The 22,305-nt window shown below is 43.0% G+C and overlaps 1 protein-coding gene across 2 annotated transcripts in view; it reads left to right on the top strand.

Annotated features, from left to right (window-relative positions):
* Positions 1-10,372: 10,372 nt before the first annotated feature.
* YPEL1 (yippee like 1) overlaps positions 10,373-22,305 on the top strand; it is a 45,666-nt gene continuing 33,733 nt past the window's right edge. Inside the window, exon 1 of one of the 2 annotated variants that reach the window (XM_060249010.1) lies at positions 10,373-10,745. The gene's annotated coding sequence lies outside the window, so the exon portion shown is untranslated. Of the gene's footprint in view, positions 10,746-12,892; positions 12,957-22,305 lie in introns of those variants that run through there. The other variant, XM_060249011.1, reaches the window with a different exon arrangement.

Below are 22,305 nucleotides of genomic sequence, written 5' to 3' on the forward strand. Positions count from 1 at the left end.
TTAGACCCTCAGGGGCTTGGAGGTATAGGGGAGGAGAAAGGGGAAGCTCTGCAGTGACCATAAGGCTGGACTTCTGCAGTAGCCAATAGAAAGTGCATTGGTGACACCTAATTGGGTGCTTGTTCTTGACCAATGGACTTGCCTGGATCCTGGATACCTGAGAGAACTTTCGGATTGAAAGGGACCAAGGAGAGGCTCCAAAGTGACAGTTGGGAAGAATAGAAGTGATTACTGGGTAGGGAACACTTAAGATTAAATGGACTTATCTAAAAAGGTGACAATAGAGAATCAAATGTTGGCCTAGGTAACACCCGGTTTACAATGGAACTTGGCTTTTGGCTGAAGATGGTCTTCCTCTTCCTTAGTCTTCTTCCTGGCACCAGTCTTTGTCCTGGGTTTCGTTAGACAAAGGCTTGAGTGGTCTGGCAGGATCCATGCCTGGATAAGCTTGATTGCCTTATGCAGAAATTGAAGCAGCTGTTGGATATGGAATCAGGAAAAGACGGATTCTGGTGGTGTTAGCCTTTGGTTCATGGAAACAGGCTGGAAACATGGTGGCATGGCTTCTTCCACTGCAGCGGCCAAGACTGGGCACACAAGGAGCAGCTGGAAGCTCGTCTGTAGTTCTGGCTAACACCCATCCAGAGATGTAGAATGCTGCTGCAAAGCTGAGGCTTATAGTATCCACATAAGCCTTAGAAACTGTGGGCAAAGTCCACTTCTTAGAGCAGATGTGTGCGAGTCAAAACTCCAGGCACCCTGGCAACCATACTGGTGATCAAGATGTCCATATGTATGAAAAGTAGAGGGCTTTTCCTTACAGGAGTTTTCTGCCCTAATGAGTTTTGTTTTTTGCAGCACCAAAAGTTAAGATCATATAAAGCATAAGAGAGCTGTTCATTTTCTTAGTGGGGCACCTTCTGGATTTTGTTTACCAGTGAACCATTGTGGCTCGATGATGTTACAGATTGTTCAGAAAATTAGGGTTACTATATCCTGTTGGTCCTTCAGTGGGTGACTAAAGGTACACAATAGGACCATGATATCACAGGGGTCTCCATGTATTCAGGGAACTTGTCCGCAGATATTTATGTGTCCAAAGTAGCTCACAAAAATGACATAATATAAGGAAACAAAACAAGCAGACTGGTCTTGCTGTTCTAAGTACCTGCAAGAGAGGAAGACAAACAGCCTGGGTGGAACTTAGCTGCTGCCAGCTAAGCCTTCCTCATTTCCACTTGTTTGACTCCCTGAAAGCACCCTGAAGGAGATCTGTAGACCTGGGTGTTATTTCCAAATTTTCCTGCCTTCCCATGATTCCATGCAGGCTGCCAGTTTATATACATGATACATCTTGTTACAAATAGTCAGGGGTTTGTTGTTTCTTTTTTTGGGGGGGGGGGTTGACACACTTTTATTATATCAGTGGTGTCAAACATGAAGGCCAGATCTGACATAAATGTCACTTTGTAGGGCCATGTTTGACAAAATGTAATGTCAGTTACCAGAGATACAAACTTTATAAAGGACACAGGCAAACCCAATTAGAGTCATGGAGTTGGGAGGGAGCATACAGGCCATCTAATCCACCCCTTGCTCAATGCAGATCATTCTAGAGCATCCCTGAAAAGTGTTTATTCAGCCACTGCTTAAAGACTGGCAGTGAGGGGGACCTCACCACCTTCCTAGGTAACTTGATTTTCAAGTTTCCCTCCTTCCCGCAGGAAGCTCTGTTCACAAATCTGCAAGCATCGTGCAAAGCTAAACTGTAGGCACATCACTGCCAATTATCAACTTTGTGTGTGATGCATGCTACTTTTCACTGGGGATTGGATGTCAGTTTGAGCACCACTAGATGGCAGGTGAAACTCTAAAGCAAGAAGCAGTGGAAGGGTAGGGGGCAAAGATGGAGAGTCCCTTGCTTCTTTGCTCACCTGCTTTTCTCTTGCTCCCATCCTCCTCCCAGGGCACTTGTATCTTGGGGAAGGAAAACACCCCCTAAAAAAAACCCTGACAGACAGCTTGCTCCCTTAACCTAGTACCTAATCTCTGCCACTGGAGATACTCCCTAATGGTATGAGAGTAACACATACAGCTTTAGGCCTTCTGTTTAGGATGCCTGATGAAGGAGGGGGCGTTAAAATTATTTGTTGCAAAGGGAGGGGACCTCCTACAGGGGGTGGTGGTTAGAGCATTGGACTAGGATCTGGCAAATCCAGATTCAAATCTTTACTCTGCCATGAAAACCCACTGGGTAGCCTTAGGCCTTTCACTCTCTCAGCCTAACCTTACCTCACAGGGTGGTTGTTGTGAGGGTGAAATGGAGGAGCAGATAATGATGAAAGCTGTTTTGAGAAAGTAGGATAAAAATAAGTATTACCTTCAGCTCCTGCATATGGACACTTGAGGTGACCGAAAAATACATTTTGGTATATTCCTCAGGTAGGGTGGCCACTAGCAGAGGATCAGGAGGGGGGTCTACAGCTACAGTAAAACATTGAGATAACCACTGAATGCATCTGATGCAACTAAACATATCTTGGCGCCATCAGGCTTATGTTATGTATGAGGTCATCATTGGACTTCTCTCTCCCATGCCCCACTGCATGCAGAACAGACAAGACTACATGTGAAGTTTAGAAAACTGACAGCTAAGAGGAGAGGGGTGAGTATGAAGCTAAAAAATGAACTTTGGCAGCATCCTTGACTCCCTGAGAATTCATTGTGTATGGGATGTGTTGCTAGCTGTGATGATCGCCACTGGCTTGACTATAAGAAAAGATTATGAAGTGGCCTGAGTTAGACTATTGGTCCACTATCTAGCTTAGTGTTGTCTCTGCTCTGATTCGCAGCAGCTTGGCAGGGTCTCGCATGGGGAAAGGCCTTCTCCAAAACCTGCTACCTGAGCTAACCTTAATGGGAGATGCCAGGGATTGAATTTGGAACCCTTCTGCTTGCAGTACAGGCACTCTCTCAATGATGCTCTAAAAGGAGCCTCTATATTCAGAGGCAGAATAGACTTCTGAGCACCAGATGCTGAAGGAATGGGGATAACTATGTCTGTTGTGTCCTGCTTGTAAACAGGGATGTCTGGCTAGCCCATTAGGATTGTCAGATTAGACAGTCCTCTGGTTTGATGCAACAAGGCAATTATGGGACATATTAATATCCCATTATATCAGAATGCAACATAATAAATATATGATGAATAAAAGCACTGAACAGGTTCATCTGATCAGTGTCTGGAAATGATCCTTCCCTGCAATTAATCAAAATAATTAGGGGTTATGGTTTGCCTTTCCTCTAGGATATATCAGCCTGGTTATTTTTTTTAAAAAAACCCAACTGATTATATAAAATGACTTCTTGCCTCTAGAACCCATAATGGTTTCAAGCTGAAGGCAGAGCATGAAGCTTTAAAGGCACAGCAGATTTAACCACAAGATGGAGCCACCACATTACTGCATGTGTGCTCAACAGCCTAATGCTATAAGTTTATTGTCCGGAGGGATCCCACATATAAAACACAATATAGAACTCTTCCAGGCAACTTGTCTTTTTTTTAATTTCCCCACCAATGGAAATGGAGCAGCTGCTTGCCCGTAATGGGCACAGAGTGGCTGCAATGCTCAGACTCTGGGACGTCTAATTCAGATGTAATGCCATAACACCAAAGACTTGTGTTCATGCCTGTCTCCTGGTTGTGCTCAGGGATAATTGATGTCCTCTGTTTCACTACAAATTGTTATTTGCTCTTGCATCTGAACTTCCTCCCTCTTCAGACCCAAGAGAGTAAACCCTGGTTTGAAACTGGGCCGTAATCCTGTTTTGGAGGGCAAGCACCATAACTGGCTAGTTCAGATGTAACAGCAAACTAGGGCTGGTGTCAAAGCAGAGATCATTAATTGGTTCCCAGCAGTTTAAATTAAAGGGAGTGCATGCACAGTACTCAATCACACAGTGGCAAAACATAATTTGGTGTTGCAGATTAACTTGGCCTTGGCTTCTCTCGTTCTGAAGACCCTGGGCTTATTCACATAAAGGTTCCAAGATTGATTTCTGTCTGCATGCACGAGGAATGCAAAATGTTTCAGCTGACAACCCTGCCCAATCAAGCCTGAGTCAACAGAAGGCTCCACTGCACTGCAAATTCCACCTAGAAATAAACCTTCACATGCTTGCTTACCTATAGATGAATGAGCAGTGAGCCAAATAGCCTTGGAACTGAAGAGTCACTGTCAGGACCCCAATCTCATTAGCTATTACTGATCCTCTTTTTTCTTTACAAATTATGATTCACTCTTGGAATATCTAAAGTTACCTTTAAAATTGCTACAAAACCACACTTGGGGTTTTTCCCAATGTGCCCAAAATAACTTTTTCTCTTCCCTTCTTACCCTTTTAGTTGTTTGTTCTAAATCTCCAGCTGAATGAAGAGTTCTGCAGAACTCAAAAGCATTGTGACTTTTTGATGATCTTAATAAAAAGGCATTACGCTATTGTGTTTTGAATTTTCCACGGATTTACAAATACTTACAATTTATGCATCTTTTAAAAAATCCGTAATTCCAGGTTCTCTAACCCTATTACATTGCTTATTGGATGCCCCATTCTATTGATTGCACTGCACTGTGTGCCTTGAGTTTCAGTGAGAAAGGTGGACTATAAATAACATTTAAAAATAAATTACAAAATAATTAACTATCCAAAAGAGAGACCCTAACCACATATGGAGGGAGATGATCTTATACCACCTATTGGTAAAACTTGAATTTAGCAGGTTTCCTGCCTTCTTACAACTAGGTAACATTAATCAATTGGATAAAGTTTGACTCCAATGGCACCTCTAAAACCAAGTTTATTTCTGGATATAAACTTTCATATGCATTCTACCCACCTGAAACTAACCAATTGGGTTTCTGTTGACTTTTTACTTCCATTTCCAGCTTTGTTAATACAAGCACTACCACGTGTTTCAGTTCTCTGCTTTACACAATTCAGTGCTGGGGTGAGGACTGTTGTATAATACTGCTAAGGAAGATCACTACTGAGAGGCCTAGTGTTACACAAAAATCTGACGAAGAAAAAGCTGGAAAAGTTTCCCAAACTGGTGGTGTATCCTTCTGGAGACTCACTATATGTTATTAGTGTGACATCATGCATGCTCACAAGTAGGGCTTTTAAGTCATGCTCATTAACATATCTCCCTTTAGTTTTGCCCCTGAGGAGTTTCTACAAAGGTTTACTTTTCATTGGGTGCCATAGGTCACTTTTGCGGTAGCAACCCTCCAAATTAACATAAGGTGAGCCTTTTTCTTTGTGCGACTCTGGGTCATGGGTGGGAAAATGCAAGCTTGAAAAGGTAACAGAGAAGTTGCTTTGGATTATACAACTCCAGGTTGGTTGCAAATGCCTAGTTGTGTTTGTCACAGACTTTAAGCACTTCAAATACACCATGACCAGCAAACAAAGACTTTCAATTGAGTTGCTGGATCATTACCAACCCTGTTCAGGAAGAGCAAGCAGGCAGGAAATGATGTTACCTTTACCTAACTCCTAGCCATTGCATTATTCTCTCCTTGGCTGAAAATAACCATGGGCTCCCAGGGTGGCTGCTTGCCTTTAACCTTTGTTATCTTTCCAGCCATGGGAAACAGCAACTCTGGTAGGGTGTCACTCTTTCTTCTACTTGGGAAACCATCTGGTGGGGCTGATAGGTTTCCTGATTTGAAATTGCTGTCTGAATTCTCTTTCTCTGGAACTCCAGTGACAACAAAAAGAAACAATGGAGATGATCTATTTTTGTAGAGAGACATTCTGCAAGGCTTACTGTGCCTAACCAGGCAGTTCCTAATGGCTCCTGGTGTCGTCTCTGAATTTGAAAGAGGGTCAAATCATGTATGGATCAGATCATTCATATTTTTCCAAAGTTTGGGGTTTTTTAAAGGTACAAGGTGAGAGGCTTCCAGAAGAGCTTCCTCCCCAAGGTGCTTATTATCGAAGCCCACTTCCACACAAACAAGAAATGGCCATGGAGGCTGCTTGAAATAGCACTCGTAAGGTCAGCTTCTTCATTCAGTGAGGCATTATTGTGTAGCAGTTTGCCATGCAGTGTCCTATCTGACACTCCCCCCCACATACACACAGTTTACAGGGATGCTCTGCAGCAGCATGGGAAAGAGCCGTACTGCACATGACTGTCTTGTGTCTTAAAGGAACAACCAACACAAACAGAGACTGAGGGAGTTGCTATAACCCTGAACTTTTCCTTCCTGCCCCGCAACTGGAAGAGTTCAGGACCCTACAGCTGTTTTTACATCTAGTAGTAACCACAGGGCCCTGACCTGGATGGCCCAGTCTAGTGTGATCTCATCAGATCTTGAAAGCTTAGCAGGGTTGGCCCTGGCTAATACTTGGATGGGAAACCACCAAGGAATTCCAGGGTCCCCTGTGCAGAGGCAGGCAATGACAAACCATCTCTGAAAATGTTGCCTTGAAAACCTCAAGAGGCTGCCATAAGTTGACAACAACTGGATGGCACTTTCTACCACCAGTAAACATAGGGCAAGAAATGTAATTTACAATACAGGTTAGTACAAAGCACACCTATCACAAAGTTCTAGGTTTCAGTGGGGAGGGATGGGACTTCCTGTAACAGGTGGGTTGTGAACTTTTAGAAGAGAATAAACTAAAACTCTAAGATCTGCTTTCACTGCTTAACTAATCCTTGGACTGAGAGGTTAGGAACTGTTCACTTTGTATTTCTAAGGCTTCTCAGTTTTGACATAATAGATGACATGTTTAAACAATTACAGTGATGTTTGCTTACCATTTATATATTGCTGCAAACTGTTTAAACATTCTCTAAGAGCAAAGGATTATGTGTGCATTCCAGAATAGCCTGTGGTTGCAGCTGGCCTATTAATTGTCTACACAATACTGACACCAGAGCACATTGATGTGCTAATTTTTCCTAAAACAGAATCAGTAGAATATGTAAGAATATGTGTATGAGCTAGCTAGATGATAAACCCGTTTGGTACCATTTAATTTTAAAAGAAATGTATACTCCTGTTCAATATATTGCTTTAACAGAAACTGGAAAAGGAAAGGTGGCATTTTCTCCCAACAGTGAACTGCAGCTTTTGATTATTCAGTTCTCAAAAAGCACCTGAGGTTCAATGATTTTCATTGCAACCCCCTCTCCTCTCCCACAAACCACCTTCAGACATCTTTTGATAAATGTGTTACGTATTTAGTTATCCATGAGTAAGGATCCTGATTTAGCCACTTGACAGTCATATCACACAATCCACTATTAACAGGTTCTGTTAACACGTTCTGTTATGGTTGCAAGCTACTCTGCAAGTCTTGTGCTGGATTGGGTTTGAGGCAAAAGGTAGTAAAATAAACGTTACCACCTTGCTACCTATCTCTAGTCTATAAGGTGACGAATGGTGCAAAGCTAGTCGATATATTATTTTCTTTGTGTGTACCTATAGGGGATTCTGGCAACGGTTCTTTCTCAGCGCCCATTTCCACATATAACACCAAGTGATTCAATACAAAGCGCAGGGGTGTCTCCTTATTTCAGCGGGCACCTGCAGGCTAAAGAACCGAGGGCAAGCCCATATGCAAGTTCCCCTTGCAGCAAGTACCCTTGGCACCCAATGTGGGGTGCGTGTCTTACTTCCATGCAGAGCTGCATCGGAGCATACTTGGAGCACTGGTCATTTAGATAGATCCAAGTGGGCAGCCATGTTGGTTTGAAGCAATAGAACAAAGCAGTAGACAATTTACACCTTTAAGACCAAGTAAGTTTTATTCAGAATGTAAGCTTTCATATGCTCTAAGCAGACTTCATCAGACGATGAAGATGTCTGATGAAGTCTGCTTAGAGCATATGAAAGCTTACATTCTGAATAAAACTTACTTGGTCTTAAAGGTGTAAATTGTCTACTGCTTTGTTCTACCAGTCATTTAGAAACCTGCTGCAAAGCCTTAGCCAAGGAAAAGACGGGAGGGGGGGACAACAGAAAGGAGCTTTGCTATTGGCTACAGTGTTGCAGCACGCACAGAGAGGGCGGATGGGGGATGGCAACAAAGAGTCTATCAGAGAGCTCACAGATTGGCTGGCGGGCTAGCTCAAGCATGCGCACCAGTCATGCACCAGCATTGCTCTCCCAAGAAATCAAGATTTGTGGGGAGGGGGAGGAGTGATGAAGCAGGTTTGCGCGGGAATTGTGTTAATTTTCTTTTTTTTTTACCTGAGATGATTGGCAAGCTCCGTTTCCTTTTCATTCTTATCCTGCTATATAGTAAATACACATGTGTGCAAAACAAAATTGCGCTCGCCACACATTCCTCTTTCAACGACAGGTCTACTTAAACGCAGCATTGTCTCTAACACTGGCGAGATGCCAGGAGGTGCTTCTGGGAAGCGCATTGGCCGGGCAACAAAGTGGTAGCCAGCCACTGTTTTGCTTCTCTTCAGTCTTCCTCCTGCCATAAGCCTCTGCCCTTTAGAGGTAGACTGCTTCTGAAAGTGGAAGCTCAGCCGCAGTAATGGACGGCGAGCCAGCAGACCTGTCCTGGGTTTGAACCCACGCATGAAGCTGTGTTATACATGAATCAGAGCCTTGGGGTCCATCAAGGTCAGGACTGCCTACCCGGGCTGGCAGCAGCTCTCCAGGCTCCCAGGCTGAAGTCTTTCACATCACCTGCTGCTGGTACTTTTCACGGGAGATGCTAACTGGGGATTGAACCTGGGACCTTCTGCTTGCCAAACTGATGCTCCGCCACTCAGAGTCATGGCCCCCTCCATTTTTATCTGACCACAGATAGTGAAATCTGCTAGATCGGATCAAAGGGTTCATCTGGTCCAGCACCGGCTAGCCCAGGGGTGTCAAACATGCAGTTTGGGACTCCTATCAAACCCCTGAGCAACTGGCTGTCATCTGCTTCCTTTTCCTTATATCATGCTTCCTTCTGCATAGTTTCGTTTTGCAAGGCTTGCTTGATTGCACAGGAGCTACAGAGCAAAACCTCTGCTTTCTCCATTGGCTGAGGCTCCTCCCTTGGGAAGGAAGGGAGGAAGAATAGCTTGCTTTGCTAGCTCAATTGCACAGCAAAGCTACTGAGCTAAGCATCTCTTCCTTCTATTGGCTGAGGCTCCCCCCAGTCCCCTGGGGAAGGAAGGAAAGAGCCACAGTTTCCTTTGCCCAGTTCCCTGGATCCCATGGGAGAGATACAAAGAAAGCATCTTTAAGACAAACGAGTGCTAACATTTTAAGCATTTTTTAAGTTTTTAAAAAATATATATTTGTGTTTGTCTGTGTCCTTTATAAAGTTTATATCTCTGCTACCTAATCTTAAATTGGTACACACATGGCCTGGTCTGACATGGCTCGGCCCAACAAGGTCTCATTTATATCAGATCTGGCCCTCATAACAAATGAGTTCGACATCCCTGGGCTAGAGAGATGCCTCTGCGGAAAATAAGGGGGGGGGGCGCCCCAGTGTGGCTAAGAATATCAGAGTAGAGAACGGGAGGCCCGGGTTCGAATCCTAACTCTGCCGTGGAAACTTGTTGGGTAACCTTGGGCCAGCCACTCTCTCAGCCTAACCCACCTCACAGGGTTGTTGGGAAGATAAAATGACGGTTTTGAGTCCCATAGAGTCGAGGAGGCTAGGGGTATACAGGAACTAAATAATAGAAAACCACCCGCCAGACTGCTCCTACCGTAGAAGTTCCTAGCTACTGCGGTTCATAGTTGATGATAGCTCGTTCGTAAAGAAGTCTCGATGGATCAGACCAAGGGCTCCTCTATAGCCAGAGTGACAGCCAAACACCCGTGGAAACTCAGCAGGAAACGAAACAAAAAAGAAGAGGGGGAGGGAGGGAGGCGGCCGCCCCTTGTTTGCACCCCTGAGGTAGACTGCTTCTGAACACGGAGGCTCCACTGCAGGGCAGCTATGGCACTCAGAAACCAACTGCTTCTGAACTTGGGACACGCCGTCGGCGGCCCCTAGTACCGCGGACACCTCGAAGCTCTTCCATTCCCAGCGGGAGAGTGCGCGAATATTTGCAGCCGGCTGCAACGAAAGAGCCAAAAGCGTCCGACCAATCGCACTTCTAACCGGCCACTCGGTCAGTTACGCGCCTCCCTTTCTTTCACCAGGCAGAACAAGGCGCAAGGGAGGGGAAAGCGGGCGGCGATTGCCTCTCGGATTGGCCGCCGCCGATGGATAGCCTCTCCCCGATTGGCTGCCGGCGACGTTCCAAAGACGGTTTAACGGCCGGCCTCGCCTGGAGCGCGCGTGCGCGAGGGAAAGCGCGAGAGAAAGGGGGCGGAGGAAAAGCCAACCGGGAGGGGGGGCTTAAAAATCCAAACAAAGCCAAGAGGAGGGGGAGGGGGGGGAGAAAACGAGCCAGAAACGCAAAATAAGCAGTGTGCGGATAACAATAAGGACGGCGCGGCTATAACGACGACTCAGAAGCCGACGAGCACGATGAGTCCGTCGCTGGGGGCCCCCGAGGCTCGGGGGGGAGACCGCCTCTGTGGCGACGGCGGCAGTCGAAGCAACAGCGCTTGGCGTTCTCTATGACCCCCCCCCGCGGCACTTCTTTGGCGAGGGTCCTGGTCGCCCCCAGTGAGGAGACGACGACGCCCCCCTCCGCCGCCGTTTCGTGTGTGAGGAAAAAGCTCTGGCTCCTCGCCGCCGCAGCCCCCCCTCGCACCACAGTACGTATTCGACCCCCCCCCCCCATTTCCCCCTCCTCAGACCTCCTCTGTGCTCTCTGAGACCACTTCAGTGTTTGAGGGAGTGTCCTGGAAAAGGGGGTTGTGGTGGGTCTTACCCTCCCCTTGGCTTTCATAGAGTGATGGAGATGAAGAAGTTTGGATAAGATTGTTGTTTCACAGGTTTTTTCTCCCCGTTGGAGTTCTGACACCCCCCCCCCCCCCCAGTCTTTTAGTTATTTTCGTTGGTTCTTTTTCTTTTTTCCCCTTTCCCAATAACCTGCTGTGTTACTTTTTACGGTTTTATCTTTATTTGGTGTGCTGTTACTATTTTTCCATTAGTATTAAGTTAGGTACTTAATTCACCTCTTCCAGGTGAAAAGGAGGGTGCCAATTGCCCCTAAGTAAACAAGTGTCTTTTACTTATAGTCCCAGTAACCTGCTATGTTACTTTTTACAGTTGTTATTGTTACTAGGTATGTTATTACTATTTTTATTAGTATTAAGTACTTTCTTAATTATAATTTGCCCTCCTCCAAGTGAAAAGGAGGATGCCAATTGCCCCTAAGTAAATAAGTGTCTTTTACTTATAGTCCTGTTTTTAAAACCTTGGGACATTGTTTCTCTCCTTTTTCCCCTCCCCCAGTAATACTTAAGGATATTGGTTTTTATCCTTGGGATGGCTTGCAGCAATCTCAACCGTTTCTGCCTCTTTTTACCACCTCCTCCTCTGGACCTCATATAAAAGATGATGTTTCTGTGCCTTGAGGAAATGGAGGGAAGATTCTAAAATATTTTTCTGTTCTCCCTATTCATTAGCATCTTTTGTGTATTGTTTTCCTGCAGTTTGGGCAGCAGTTTTGTTCATTGTTTCTGGCAGAAGGCTGACCGTGTTTGTTAGAGCAGAGAGCCTTATGGTACCTTAAAGGTTAACCAACACACACACACACACACACACGTTGCCCAGGCTAAAGCCTTTCTCATTCACTGTTTGGTTTATGACTGGCTTTATTCATGGTTTGGGGATGGGGGGGGGCGGTGAGTCTGAGTTCTGCATCGCTAACAGTGCAATCCTAAAGAGAGTTAGTCCCGTCTAAGCCCATTGAAATGAATAGGCTTAGACTGTAATAATTCTTTAGGATTGCACTGCTAATCTCACATCCCTCTGAAAGAATTAAAAAAAACCTGGTAAAAGGAGGGGGCAAATCCACGATTTTAAAACACTGACTTCAGTGAAAGAAAAACAAAACCTCCCATTTGTGGAAAAAAAATTCATAGCTGTTTAGACCAGGATTTGCAATAGGAGCAGGATTTTGTTTGCTTGAACAATGGCTGTTCACAGTTGTTAGTGCACAGGGGCTGTTTAGCCAGTTACTTTAGTTTCGAAAGGCCTTCTCTGTCATTTGTAGGCAGTTGGGGTTGGTTTGTAGCTACGTGCATGGAAACACTCTGTACATGTACAGTTGCTGCGTTGTTTTAGGGCAGGTGTTGATACTGAAGATACTTGTGGGACTGAGTCTAGCTTTGGACTCAAGCCTCAGTCTGCATGCAGATAAACACTCTGTGTTAGCCTCACTGCTGCTTGTTTAATTGGTCAGGCAAGAGGGGAGGATAGAGAGGGTAATGGGGCGGTGGAGGTGAGTAGTGTGCAGTCACTTCTATTCAGTGGTTTAGGGTTTTTTTTGGGGGGGGGGGAGTTAGCACAAGGCTTTAATGCTGACAGTGGATGCTGCTGGGAGGAGAGAGCTGTTCTAGTCACTTTGCTTTTCAGAATGTAAACATAGTATGCAGTACGTATTTGCTCAAGGTATGTGGGTTGACAGTGTATAATGGGGCTTTATTAAGCCCTTTCCAAAACGTTCTCTGTGGGGGGAGTGTACACCAGGGCAATGTGCTTACCCATTATATGACAGGTTCCCTGACAGCTTCAGGCAACCCTTTAGTCTTGTTATGTGGGGCAGTATACCAGAAAACATCCCCGTCTTGGTTCTGTGTCACACTGACTCCACAAGCTCTTATTTTTCAGTATAGAGGCCTGCAAAAGGCTGGATTGTGTTTTGTTTGCTGCGAAGCATTATACATTTTCCTATGACGACTGTGGCGGGGGCGGGGAGGGGAGGCAGCTCAGCTGTATGTGCAGTCTCTTTTCAGTTTCTTACTGTTTTTGAGTTTGTTATGCTGCTGTGCAATGGATCAAACAAGTATGTACCAGAGGTAAGCAGAGTACTTTGCTTTCCCCTGCAGAAGTGAATTTTCTTGGTTTGTTTTTGAACCGATTGCTGTATGGGTCTTTTTGCTCGCCTGCTAGGTCTTTTAGCAGCCCTAGGTCCTTTTGTTTCACAGAATTTAGCCACAGAACTCAGAAGTTGTCTATCTTTCTATACCAGGCAAGCTTGCTTTACATTATCTTTCATTGCTGGAGAAGCATCCATTTCTCCTTCTCTCCCCTATAGTCCCTAAGGACTGATCTCTTGCCATTGACAGCCCAGGCAAACATGGGTGTCTCTACAAGAAGATAGACCCTGCTGTGACTGTTTTGCTGTTGTTTGCAAACAATGCAGAAAGGGGAGCTGCCACCAGGCTTTTGTTTGGATGAAATGGGTGCAGGCTGGCTCCAGCATGGACTGTCTAGGGGAAGGCTGTCTTAGTCTCAATTCCGTCCACCTTTACCTTCCCTTCCTGTGGTCCAGACTAGGCTGCAGCTGTCTGCTTATTTTTAGAAATCTTGCTCTTTCTCTTCTTGATAATGTTTGCTTCCACATGTCTATGTCTGAAAAGTTAGTTTTCTGAAGGCTTCTGTTTGATTGTTTCTTCCTATTGTAGAAAGAACAGGGAAATGCTTAGCTTAATAAAAGTGGATAGCTGGCTTTTGCTTTGTGGTATGGGTAGGTGGTGATGTGCTGACACAATTAAGGTTGATCATAAAATGCCTAACATCCTGAAGACTGAATATGTTCTGGTATATTTTCCATGCTTTTCTTGGAATCTTAAATTAAGGTTAGCAGGATTGTATTGGATTAAATGTACAGGCTTGCAGTAAGCACATAATAGTAACTAAGAACAAGCATACAACCATGTGTAACTTTGTAATATAGGTAGGCTGGTAGGCAAAGGTTCGTTATCAACTGAGCTCTTATGTTTTGAATTGGGGAAGGTCAGAAATTGGGTAACGTAACTATTCCATCTTAGCTCTTGATTCATTCTTTAATAGCAGGTGCAAAGCTATTTGCTATTCAAGTAAATTAATGGTTAATTTGCCAGTCTGACATTGATCTTATGATACCTTTAGTTTAGCAAATACTAATAATCCTGATGTTTAATTAAACTTCCTGTGTTCAGTTGGGCTAATATCTCTGTCTGCTGGCCAGTGTCTAGTATCCCTATATCTAATACATGTATCTCTTATTCTATTGCACTGGACATGCTTTTAAGTGTTTGTTTATACATCCAGGTACAAAGTTAGGACAGCCCACTGTTTCAGATTGGCTGCTGCTTGACTGCCAACAGTGTGCCTCCGTTTAAATGATGTCATTATGCTGCCAGGCAGAACTGACATTCTATGAATTGTAAGATTGCATGAAAATAACACTTTGCACATTGAATAACATTGGTGGCTCATTCAGTGTTCAGTAACTAGGTGTTTGATGGGGGAAACAGTAAGAGATGACAGTAGATTAAAATTGTTTTATTTTCAAATCCATTTGGTAATCATTCTTCTGTGGTTTTGTTACCTTTCCCCTCTACAAGTCTAAATGCATTAGGGACTGAACTGTATAGTCTGTATATTCCCAAAATTGATTATGTTTTAAAAGTGCATTGAATGGATATAATTAGCAGCTTTTTTGCTGCTGATGTCAGAGGGGAAGGAGAGACTGATATTCTCAGTGTCCAAGTATGTTGTTTGTTACTGCCCCCACTAACAATGTAATTATTGTTAACATTGCAGAGGCCTTTGGCTGTTAACAATTATGATAATTTAATGTGTATTTTAACATGTATTTTTAAAAGGCTGTTTTTGCTGGAGTTATGCTTGCAATGGTGTAATTTCTGGATTCCCAGTCAAGAAACAAGAACTGAAGTATTTCTAGATGATATCCATTTAAGCAAAGGACTGTGTAGTCTAAAAAGTAGCCTAAGGTTCAGTAGTAATCTCAATTGTGGTGTAGCAGAACAAAACTTGGCTCTTCTGTGGGAAGACCATAACACATTAAGAGTAGTTTCTGCCTTAACATCACGAAAATAAGCATTGTAACCAAGAGTCTGCAAACTTTGCCTTGGCTAGACAGCCATTATTTGTGATTGCCAGTGATGCATAGTGGGGAACTGGAAGTGGAGGGGAAGCTTCCTTTCTTGGATAGATTTGCAGAAGCTTCTTGTTTCTGTAAAAGCCCCACAAATAATGAAACAGCACCTAGCTCCTCCCCTGAGTTGTGGGAGGGAAGAAGTAGCAAGAAGATATTCTTACCACTATTTTGCCTTCACTGAAATACCATACAAGATGAATCATGTCCTTATCTGCCCTCACGTTTTATGCACCTTCTAGAGAGGATTGGGAGTTTAGGATTCAGTTACTTCACTTTTCTCTCCATGTGTTTTCTGTAGTATATTGAGCACCTGGGGAGAGCTGGACACCAGAGAGTGTGGGTGGTTCACAGTTGTGAAGGGATCTTTGAAAAATCTGACTTCATCTTAAAACCAGGTCATCATTTTGAAGTTTATAAAACTGATCAGCTAAAAGTTTTTAAAAGTTTGAATGTAATTCATGTTTTTTAATGAGGTATGGAAAATATCTGCATTTAAATACAACACTTTGAAGTGTGCATAGTCTTTTAAACCTGAATCAATGACTCTCTGTGTCAGCAAGAGCTAAAGCCTGCTATTCGTCATAAAAGGGGGGGAGGGTGAATATGTCTTCTAAGGCAATGACTTAGTGAGATTGCATATTGTGTAATTATAAATATTCAAACATAGTGAATTAAAGAATGGTCATATATTTTCCATGTAATGAGAAAGGAACACTGTTCTGCCAGTAACTCTAAGCTCTTGCTTCTGACTGGTTCTGGGCACTTATTTTGCAAGTAAATGATTTTGTGTAGTGTCCATATTTAGTGTCAATGTAAAAAGGTAAAGGTAGTCTCCTGTGAAAGCAGCAATTGTTTTTGACTCTGGGGTGACATTGCATCACATTTTCGCAGCAGACTTTTTATGGGGTGGTTTGCCATTGCCTTCCCCAGTCATCTACACTTCACCCCCAGCAAGCTGGGTGCTTATTTTACCGACCTCAGAAAGATGGAAAGGCTGAGTCAACCTTGAGCCAGCTGCCTGAACCAAACTTCCACCTGGATTGAACTCAGGTCATTAGTAGAGCTTGGACTGCAGTACTGCAGTTTACCACTCTGCACCACAGGCTCTTAGTGTCAGCGTAGAAAGAGCCAAACAGAATTTGAATGATATGAATTTAATGAAATTGTGAATTAATAAGGTGTCTTGTTCTTGTTCAAATCATGCTTTACAGCAGTGATTTAAATCAGTTTATTCTTTTTAAAAAGTCATGGCTTTTAAACTTTAGACTTTGAATGAGCTTCCTTGTTCTAAAGTTTGCATTATGTTAATGTGGGGCACAAGCCAAACTTTTTGGACCTCCCAGTGGCCCTGCATGCCCTTAAACTGTAGAACTTCTCAAACATTCCATTAATACTATGCTTCATTGCAAAAGTTGGTGATTGAGTGTTGGAGCACCTTTCTTATGAGGAAAGGCTAGAAAGTCTTGGATTTTTCAATTTAGAGGGGAAAAGTTGGGAGACATGATAGAGGTATATAACATTATGCATGGGGTGGTGAAAGTAATAGAAGTTATTACTCCTTCTCTCACAATACTAGAACTTGGGGCCCCCATTGAAATCATGACACACAGGTGCAGGACAGACAATACGGTGCACTTTTCTCAAGGCGTAATTAAACTATGGAATTCTCTACTGGTTCCACAAGCATAGATGGTACTAGCCATCAGGATTCATGACTGAAGGCAGTCTATAGAGGCAACAAACCTCTGAATAGCAGTGCTAGGAGACAGCAGCAGGGGAGGGCCTCAGGTTCTTTGTCTTTTTTTGTTTGGCCCTCTGGGACAACTGATAGGCTGTTGTATAAAACAGTCTCCTGGACTATAGATGGAACAGTAGTGTGATCCAGCTGGCTGTATTTATGTTCTTGTAAGAAAAGTAATAGTAATGGAGGGTCAATATTTTACAGATGTTTGCCTGCTGTTGCTTTGAAGCAGTGGCTGTCAGTGTGGAAGTGAGCTTTAAGAAAAACACTTTTTGTGTTGGCAGAATATACATCCCAGTGCTGTAAGTGATGTGTGAATATCGAAAGCAAAATGATGGTAACTTGAGTGCCATCACAATGGTTGCAATCCAAAGCATACTTGCTTGAGAGTAATCCTGTTCATCTCAGTGGGGCTTTTTTTTTGAGCAAACATACTGTATATGGGGTTAGGTTGTAAGCTACTGTATTTGATAAATCATGCTGGATGGCTGTCTCAGATCTGGCTAATTGCAACCGATTGCCTGTTCCATTGGGATGGAGAAATGTTAATAAATTTGAGACTTCCTGTATGACTTATCTGCCTCAACTGTACCAGTTCCCAAAATTAGTTTGCAATGAACTTCTGAGTGTACAATGTGTCCCAGGTGTTTTTGTTGAGAATTAAAAGATGCTGGTTATTGTACAAACACCACTCATATTTTTTAACTCAAGCTAATACACAGGAATGAACTGCAGCTGTTAAGGCAATACTTTTATTCTACTGTAGTGTAGTATTTGCTCACTTACTAATATGATTAAGTAAGGCCACAGGAAATTAATTTGACTGTTGTTTTTAAGAACTCTGGGACTATCTGGCTTACTAGAGTTAGTTCAGGGTTACAGTCTTGGCACTGTTTATGTTTTACTAAGATCCATAACTTCAGCGAGGTTTAAGCATTTCAGCTGCAGTCCCTGAAGATTAGATTATTTTCCCCATTCTCCTGTTTCTTTAATATATAAATTACTGAGCAGTTACCACATTTGAATAATTAACCAGACAATACATTTGGGCTGAATGTTGCAGATTCTGTTTTTGACTTAGGGCAGTTTAAAACCTTAAAACCAATAGTTACTATTTGGTAGGACAAAACTGGATAGGGACCCCTGATCAGAATTTCACTTAATCGCTGAAATGTAACAAAGTCCACGGAACTGGTTGTAGAGACTCCTGTTCCTTTTGCTGCTTTTGTATAGCAGTACAGATAGAAGGTCTTGATTTTTCTGACCAATGGGGACAGTTTTGCATTTTCTTGGCTTTTGGCGTTTAACAGTGCTTTCTTAAGCAAAGTTGTACCCTTCTGAATCCAGTGAAGACTTTAAAAAGGGTGTCACTCTGCTTAGGATGTCACTGTAAATATTTTTAATCTTTCTGTCCTTTTTGTGTGTGGGTGGGTGTGTTTGCAATAAACAGTAGATGAATGCCCTAAAAAAGTTAAAGGAGGAAGAATCTTAAATGTTTAGAGAGGTCAGGTACCAATGGGAAAACTTTTTACTGTGTTTATGAATCATGACTTAAAGCTCTTTTTGGTATATTTGCACTTCAGATCTGTTAGCAGAAGTGGTAGGAAATGACAACTTTTACTCTTTTCCCAAAACAAGATGGATGGGCTGGATACATGCTTGCTGATGTCCTTCACATTTAGGGAACGAGATTATTTATTGTGCCACATTGTATGTATCCAGTTGTGGTTTCTTTCAAACAGAGACAAAAAAAAAAGAGAAACTTGTGACTGCTGTGTAGTCTACTTCTTCACTCTTGTGCACACAATGGACATGAAGAGTCTAGTGGAGATAAAATGTTCAGCTATAGTTCGCAAGGTTTTATTAGCCTTGTTGAAGATACAGAACTTAGTGAAATCATAGTGTTATTTGTTCAGTTAAGCCCTGCCCTGGAGGTTGTATTAGGAGACACCAATAAAGCTTGCGTGGCTAGAGAAGCAGGTAATGCATAACCATTATTTGCAAGCTTGTTTCTTGCAGTGTTTCACATCCGGACTTGGAGCTGATCTTTATATATGGTTTGTAGGTTGAATTGATTCAAATCAAGACTGTTGATGTCAACAAGAAAACAACCCAAATTTTGAAATTCCTAGTTTGCTAATTGACTGCTATAACAAAAAAAAAAATTGGCTAGTAATTCAGTAATATTTCATCCAGAATCTCTGGTCAAAAAGCCTTAGAAAAACTGCTATGAAGTTATGGGATTTTTTGTATGCCTGTGTTCGAGAACATGAAGCAAGATCACTTAAAGATGAGAGTTCCAATTCAGTACAGAGTCAGGTGTCCGGAATTGTTGGCCAAGGATTTTCTCAAAACAAGGGTGATAATTACTGGAAAAACCAGTGTATGATCATTAAATGGAACGTGCACATGCTGTTTAACATTCATGTAATTCAGAGTTTGCCACAGTAATAAATTCTTGACCTATTTTATCATTTATAATGTTAGTCTCGATAAATTATACTTTTCTCCATGGCATTTTTCTTCTATTCAGAAAGAAAAAAGCTTTAAGACTTTTTCAGTCCTGGCTCCTACCTGGTGGAACTCTCTGCCAGATGACATCTGGGCCCTGTGGGATCTCCTGCAATTCCTCAGGGCCTGTAAAGTAGAGATGTTCTGCCAGGCTTTTCAGTGAGGGCAGCAACAGTTGGTGCACTCCTTTCTGTCCACCCCCTTCCAGAAGTTTCCTCCCTCCTTCCCCCCATGCTCCTACACTCTGGGAAAATGAACACAATTAGCATGATGCCATCAGGGTTTGGAATTTTTATTGTTTTAAAACCAACTGTTTTAATCTATATATTGTTTTTTATCTGATGTACATTGCTCAGAGCCTGGCTTTGGCTGGGATGGCAAAATCAGTCAAATCTGATAAATAACAACTACAACATGCAGTTGAAACAAATGTGACTTGAGGCAAATATGTAAATTAACATTTGTGTTCCCTTCAGTTCTAATTTCAAACGCCTTTATTTCATTTTTTAATCTTTAGTGGGGATCTAAAGTGACTTACAGCATTCCCCCATTTTCCAAGTTATCACTGCAACAGCCCTGTGAGGTAGGTTAGGCTGAAAGAATATATGACTAGCCCAAGGTCACCCAGCAAGTTTCTGTGGCAGAGTGGGGATTTGAATCTGGGTCTCCCAGATCCTAGTCCAGCCTAAACTTCTACATCATGCTGGAGTGACAAGATAACGGATTTGTTTAAAAGTCTGCATTTAAAAAAAACCCTGGTTTTTGTTCCCCCTGCTGATTTTAGAGTTTGAGACTTAACACTTCATGCAGTATTGTAGCAAACCATGTTTAAATAGTATGCTTAGAGTATTACTGGTCCATAACTGCCAGTTACTCTAACTATACTTGTACAATGTCTTGAAAGTTTCCTATCAGACTTTTTAAATTCTAGGCAAACCTGTAATTTGAATGAGATAGCTAGGTAATCTGATTACTGAACCATTGTTTAAGCATTTTTGTAAACTGACTTGAGCCATTTGGGGAAAGGCAGGGTAGAAGTGTTCTAAATTCATTTACATAAGTGAATATTAAGATAAAGGCATTAAACCAGTGCATACCTTAGCCAGTTTGTGCAACTCTTCCTTTTAAGAATTTATGTATAAAATATACCTTGCCATTATCAGCTGCATGTTTGGTCTTTTGTTCTGAGTCCTTATAGCAGTTTTCTGAATATCCTCTCCTAAATTAATGAAGATATATTGATCTACTAAATCCTGCCTCAAATAGCTATGCTGTTTCACTGCAGGACTTCAATGCTTTGTCATAATGTGCATTTCTTCCTTTTAGCAATTTCTGTAATTCAGAAATGTGCACTTAAATCATGTTCCATGAACACATTTCCACCAATTGTTCTTCACTTAATGTTTCCAATTATGCCTTTTCCCAATCTGCAATAATCTAAACTACATTGTGGAAAATGGGCTTCATGTTGTTTCATTCTTCTGCAGTTATCATGTGTGAACCTTTGCATTTCCTGTCCTTACAAGACTAGACTTCAGGTGCAGCTATAATTTTGCCATGTGGAGGTTGTAATTCTTCTGACACATAGCCAACAATGACATAGTTCTGAACTTTTTTCTGACTTGGCAACTTAAGACAAAGAAATCAAGTCTTTGTAAATTGTTCCATCATACTTTCAATTACACAGCGGTACTCTAAATATTGCCAAATCTGGCACACAGTAGTGACTTGCTTTGCCATTGCTGCTTGTGTCATCATCCTTGTACCATTCTAATTTTTGCTGCTTTACTGTAGATGGAAAGGCCCAGTTTCTTGGTGGTCTTCCAAAAGTGGAGAAAATAATTTGAATAGAAGAATAAGTTTCATATGCCACACCATAATCATCAGGTCCCCATGGATGCAAACAGCATATAAGATCAGACATAATCCATTTTGCAGTAGTATCATGTTCAACTCAAAGTCATGTGGCACCTTAAAGACTAACAATTATTTCAGTATGAGCAAAGCCAATAAATATAGAATTGAGTGTGATTTTTGAAAAAAAACCATCTGCAGATCCAGCCATATTGGCAAGTTATCGGTCGATATCAAACCTTCCCTTTTTGGGTAAGGTTATAGAGCGGGCAGTGGCAACTCAGCTACAGGGATTCTTGGAGGACACTTCCGCACTGGATCCATTCCAGTCCGGCTTTCCCGGTCACAGGATGGAGACGGTTCTGGTCGCTCTCATAGATGACCTCATGCGACATCTGGATCGGGGCGGCTCAGCGGTGCTGTTGTTATTAGATCTGTCAGCTGCTTTTGATACGGTTGACCATCAGCTACTGACTAGCCGCCTTGCTGATGTGGGGATTCAGGGGTCCGCCTTACAGTGGTTGACATCCTTTCTCCAAGATCGGGGACAAAGGGTGGTGATAGGAGAGGAAGCATCCCAGAGGCACTCTCTCAGTTTTGGGGTGCCACAGCGAACAGTCCTATCCCCGATGCTATTTAATATCTATATGCGCCCCCTTGCCCAGATTGTCAGGAGGTATGGACTGGGTTGTCATCAATATGCAGATGACACCCAGCTCTATCTATTGATGGGCGGCCAGTCCGAATGTACCCCGAAAAATCTAGACCTGGCCCTTCAAGCCGTGGCTTCGTGGCTCAGGTTGAGTCGACTGAAATTGAATCCGACGAAGACGGAGGTTCTCTATCTGAGCCGGGGTGGTCCGGGGGGGAGGGGTTCATCTTCCGGCTCTTGACGGGGTGCCATTAATACCAGCCCCTAAGGTCAGGAGCTTAAGCATGCTCCTTGAGTCCTCCCTTACAATGGAGGCCCAGGTAGCGGCCACAGTTAGATCCGCCTTTTTCCACCTTCAGCGGGCATGGCAGCTGGCCCCGTTCCTGGAGCACAACGACTTAACAATGGTGATCCATGCTATGGTCACCTCAAGAATAGATCACTGTAACGCTCTCTACATGGGGCTACCCTTGACGCTAACCCGGAGACTACAGCTAGTGC

Source organism: Heteronotia binoei, chromosome 11 (genome assembly GCF_032191835.1).
Source record: "Heteronotia binoei isolate CCM8104 ecotype False Entrance Well chromosome 11, APGP_CSIRO_Hbin_v1, whole genome shotgun sequence".
Taxonomy (NCBI): domain Eukaryota; kingdom Metazoa; phylum Chordata; class Lepidosauria; order Squamata; family Gekkonidae; genus Heteronotia; species Heteronotia binoei.